The sequence below is a fragment of the Schistocerca americana genome, chromosome 3, assembly GCF_021461395.2.
Source record: "Schistocerca americana isolate TAMUIC-IGC-003095 chromosome 3, iqSchAmer2.1, whole genome shotgun sequence".
In the NCBI taxonomy this organism is placed as follows: domain Eukaryota; kingdom Metazoa; phylum Arthropoda; class Insecta; order Orthoptera; family Acrididae; genus Schistocerca; species Schistocerca americana.
The window spans coordinates 590,707,918-590,712,917 of NC_060121.1; the positions used below are offsets into that span (position 1 = coordinate 590,707,918).

A 5,000-nucleotide genomic window follows, 5' to 3' on the forward strand; every position below is an offset into this window, starting at 1 on the left:
TAGGGCGGGCACGGTGGCGTTGCCCGCTTTGAAGGTAACGTCGGCGTCGACCTTCACCTTCTTGTCGCGCCCAGACGCGACTAAGGCGAGGGTGAAACACTTCCGGGCGTTGATCTGCAGCCCCAGATGGGCGAGGGCTGCGACGGCTGCGTCGATGAGGGACTGCAATCCCCTCGCGGTCGATGCAAAAAGCAGGACGTCATCTGCGAAGGCCGCAGCGTTAACTCTGCGACCAAGGATCCGAGCTCCGATGTGGGAGGGAAGTTGACTCAAAACATAGTCCACCGCAAAATTGAAAAGGAGGGGGGAGAGGGGGTCACCCTGACGCACACCCCTAGCCGGCTGCAGGGGCACGCCCACGTCGGCGCCGCCCGCTATCACCGTCGTGCTACCCTCGTAACACCTTTCGACGTACTCAATAAAGCAATCCGGCAGGCCATGGGCCCTCAGCACGGGGCGGAGGGCGGCATGGTCCACCGAATCGAACGCTTTAGAGACGTCGATCGATGCCACAAAAACAGAGCGACAGGAGCGGACTGCGTCGGTGAGAGCAGTGTCCAAGATGAAGGTGTTTTCCAACATCCCATCCCGGGGGATGAATGCCCGCTGACGTTCGTCCACAGCACATGCACGCATCAGGCGTGACGCGAGAACCTTGTGAAAGGTCCGCGCCAACACCGAGCAGACCGTAATGGGGCGAAAGTCAGCGGGGGATGTTGGTGCAGCCGTTTTGGGGAGAAGTGACGTCCGGGCGCGAAGCAGACGCTCGGGGAGGGCACGGGCCAGGAGGAAGAGGTTCAAGAGTTTCACCAGGACTTCATGCGGCAGGCGCCGCAGCTCCGCTGGAGTCAGGCCGTCCGGCCCGGCTGCCGATCCCCTGGGCGGCAAGGCAGCAGCGACCTCCTCACGTGTGACCGGCCCCCATAGGCACTCAGGAGCGACAGGCTCCGAGTGCGGGAGAAGGCGGTCACGGATGAAGCCGGCGGTGGAGATCGGCTTCTTCGTGAAGAGGTCCGCCCAGAAGTCCAGCAGACCGGGGATGTCGGGTGGCGGCTGCAGCAGGGTGCCGTCCAGCAAGCCGCGCACGCAACGTGCACGCGACCTACGGAAGGCGTCCTGTGTCCGCGCGTATTCCCAGCGGCGCCGCTTGCGCTTCTGCAGCGGCGGGGCGGCAGGCGGCCGCTTGGATGGTTGGCGCGGCCGCTGTGTCCTGGTGATCGACCTCTCCCCCCTGGACCCGACCGACGCAAGGGCATCCGGGAGCATGCCCAGGATGACATCGGGCGGCGTGCCCCGCCCCAGACCAATGACTCGATCCAGGGCAGAGAAACGCTGGGCGGAAGCAGGTAGCCCCGCCAGATGCTCCCAGATGGCGGCGTCAGTCGGCCCCTCCGGCGGCGGCCCGGTGGTGTCGGCCGCGAAGTCCTCGGCTGCGTCGACGGTCGGCGCAGCGGCCTCGCCCGCGTCAGGCAGCGAGCTCGCTGCTCCACGGCGGGACGCCGGCTCTTCACCCCGACCGATCTCAAGTGCCTCCATGAATTGGCGGACAAGCTGCTTGTGGGCAGCTTGCCGCCGTCGGCACTTGATTGCCTCAAGCGTTCGGTCGGGGAACATCCTGGTAAGTTCTTGATTTACAAAGAAGAACCGGGCGTCCCTCTCCAGGAACAGTTCGGCCTCTGCCTTGGCGAGCGACAGGACTTCTTCCTCCGTCCACCTCGCGCGATGCCTCTCCGTCACGATCTCAGCGTTGGCGGCCGCAGGGTGTTGGCGGCGGCGATGGACCCCGAGACCGTTCTTCGTGGTAAAAGTGCGGTGGCACTCACTGCAAGCAAAGGGAGCTACACAAACTATCGCATTTTCGTTACGGCCGGTTGGCCGGATAGGTGCTGGGGTAGCTGGGGTGGCACCTTCAGCGGAAGGGCCACCATCTCTTGTTTCTTGTCGGCTGCCCCCAACTATAAAGGGATAATGCGAGGGGGGGCTGGTAACCCCCCCAAGCCCCTGGTGCGGTCTTCCACTCTGCAAAAATCAGCGGGCCCACGAGAAGGGGAGAAGACCGCAGGAGAGGAGAGGCTAAGAGGGCTAGGCCCATGTATTGCGCATCACTCTCCCTGTAGCTATAACCCAAGGAAGGCACCTCGCAGCAGCAGCACGACTACATCAAGACCGCACTTCGAAAAGCCAAGTCCGGATGCAGCCACACCGCCGCCACTTGGCCACCTTAAGAGAGTCATCAGTTACTCCCAGGCCGTTTACCCAAGCTTGCTTGAATTTCTGAACGTTGAAACATTCAGAGCACTAGGCAGGAGTCGCATGTCAGAGCGGTAAGACTCACCCATCGACGCGACTCCCACCCGGGGCGTGTCCAAGCCGCCACAGGCAACAGCGGGGAGCGACCCCCAAGTCAGCCCCGCAGCACGACATCAACCGAGCAAGCCCGGGACGTCAAGCGCCGCGGGTCCGCGACTGACCCAGCCGACCTCATGTTGCCGCCGAACCCCGGCGGTGGGGACACCGAAGGAGTTAAGCCCCAACGGCGTGGGATTAGGAACGCGGCGTGTCCATACCCGGGGCCCCATCCTACAAAAAAGAGTGGCCGTCTTAAGAACCCAACGGGCGACGAACCAGCTCGGCAAAACTACTGATGGGCACCCAAACGACGAGTAGCCACAGCACACGTGGTGCCAGGTTCAGTGAGGAAAGCTGGAACCGCAGACCTCGATCGAACCTACACCCCTCGGATAAGCCGTTACTCTCGGGTGTCCCCTCAGGCGCACACGTCAGGGCACACAGGCACAAGACGGCGCGGCCGCGGATGTGAAGTCCAATGGGTGGAAATCACATTGCGGCAACACCCGCTAGGGCCATCGCAATGCTTTGTTTTAATTAGACAGTCGGATTCCCCCAGTCCGTGCCAGTTCTGAGTTGATCGTTGAATGGCGGCCGAAGAGAATCCGCGCACCCGCGCGCCCCCGGAGGAGCACGCTAAGGCGGACGCGGCCTCGCAGCAAGGAAGATCCGTGGGAGGCCAAGGCACGGGACCGAGCTCGGATCCTGCACGCAGGTTGAAGCACCGGGGCGCGAACGCCGCGCAGGCGCGCGCATCCTGCACCGCCGGCCAGCACGAGGCCAACCAACGGCGAGAGCAGACCACGCCCGCGCTAAACGCCCGCACTTACCGGCACCCCTACGGCACTCACCTCGCCCAGGCCCGGCACGTTAGCGCTGACCCACTTCCCGACCAAGCCCGACACGCCCCGATCCTCAGAGCCAATCCTTATCCCGAAGTTACGGATCCAATTTGCCGACTTCCCTTACCTACATTATTCTATCGACTAGAGGCTCTTCACCTTGGAGACCTGCTGCGGATATGGGTACGAACCGGCGCGACACCTCCACGTGGCCCTCTCCCGGATTTTCAAGGTCCGAGGGGAAGATCGGGACACCGCCGCAACTGCGGTGCTCTTCGCGTTCCAAACCCTATCTCCCTGCTAGAGGATTCCAGGGAACTCGAACGCTCATGCAGAAAAGAAAACTCTTCCCCGATCTCCCGACGGCGTCTCCGGGTCCTTTTGGGTTACCCCGACGAGCATCTCTAAAAGAGGGGCCCGACTTGTATCGGTTCCGCTGCCGGGTTCCGGAATAGGAACCGGATTCCCTTTCGCCCAACGGGGGCCAGCACAAAGTGCATCATGCTATGACGGCCCCCATCAACATCGGATTTCTCCTAGGGCTTAGGATCGACTGACTCGTGTGCAACGGCTGTTCACACGAAACCCTTCTCCGCGTCAGCCCTCCAGGGCCTCGCTGGAGTATTTGCTACTACCACCAAGATCTGCACCGACGGCGGCTCCAGGCAGGCTCACGCCCAGACCCTTCTGCGCCCACCGCCGCGACCCTCCTACTCGTCAGGGCTTCGCGGCCGGCCGCAAGGACCGGCCATGACTGCCAGACTGACGGCCGAGTATAGGCACGACGCTTCAGCGCCATCCATTTTCAGGGCTAGTTGCTTCGGCAGGTGAGTTGTTACACACTCCTTAGCGGATTCCGACTTCCATGGCCACCGTCCTGCTGTCTTAAGCAACCAACGCCTTTCATGGTTTCCCATGAGCGTCGATTCGGGCGCCTTAACTCGGCGTTTGGTTCATCCCACAGCGCCAGTTCTGCTTACCAAAAGTGGCCCACTTGGCACTCCGATCCGAGTCGTTTGCTCGCGGCTTCAGCATATCAAGCAAGCCGGAGATCTCACCCATTTAAAGTTTGAGAATAGGTTGAGGTCGTTTCGGCCCCAAGGCCTCTAATCATTCGCTTTACCGGATGAGACTCGTACGAGCACCAGCTATCCTGAGGGAAACTTCGGAGGGAACCAGCTACTAGATGGTTCGATTAGTCTTTCGCCCCTATACCCAGCTCCGACGATCGATTTGCACGTCAGAATCGCTACGGACCTCCATCAGGGTTTCCCCTGACTTCGTCCTGGCCAGGCATAGTTCACCATCTTTCGGGTCCCAACGTGTACGCTCTAGGTGCGCCTCACCTCGCAATGAGGACGAGACGCCCCGGGAGTGCGGAGGCCGCCGCCCCGTGAAGGGCGGGGAAGCCCCATCCTCCCTCGGCCCGCGCAAGGCGAGACCTTCACTTTCATTACGCCTTTAGGTTTCGTACAGCCCAATGACTCGCGCACATGTTAGACTCCTTGGTCCGTGTTTCAAGACGGGTCGTGAAATTGTCCAAAGCTGAAGCGCCGCTGACGGGAGCGATTATTCCGCCCGAGAGCATCCCGAGCCAACAGCGGCGCGGGTCCGGGGCCGGGCCAGGTAGGTCCGTCATCCGGGAAGAACCGCGCGCGCTTGCCGGGAGCCCGAGCGCCCAAAGGGGCGAATCGACTCCTCCAGATATACCGCCGGGCAGCCAGCCAGGACACCGGGGCTCTGCCCAACAGACGCGAACCGAGGCCCGCGGAAGGACAGGCTGCGCACCCGGGCCGTAGGCCGGCACCC

The 5,000-nt window shown here is 62.4% G+C and overlaps 1 pseudogene; it reads right to left on the minus strand.

Annotated features, from left to right (window-relative positions):
• LOC124607589 overlaps positions 1 to 5,000 on the minus strand; it is an 8,491-nt pseudogene that overhangs the window by 2,853 nt on the left and 638 nt on the right.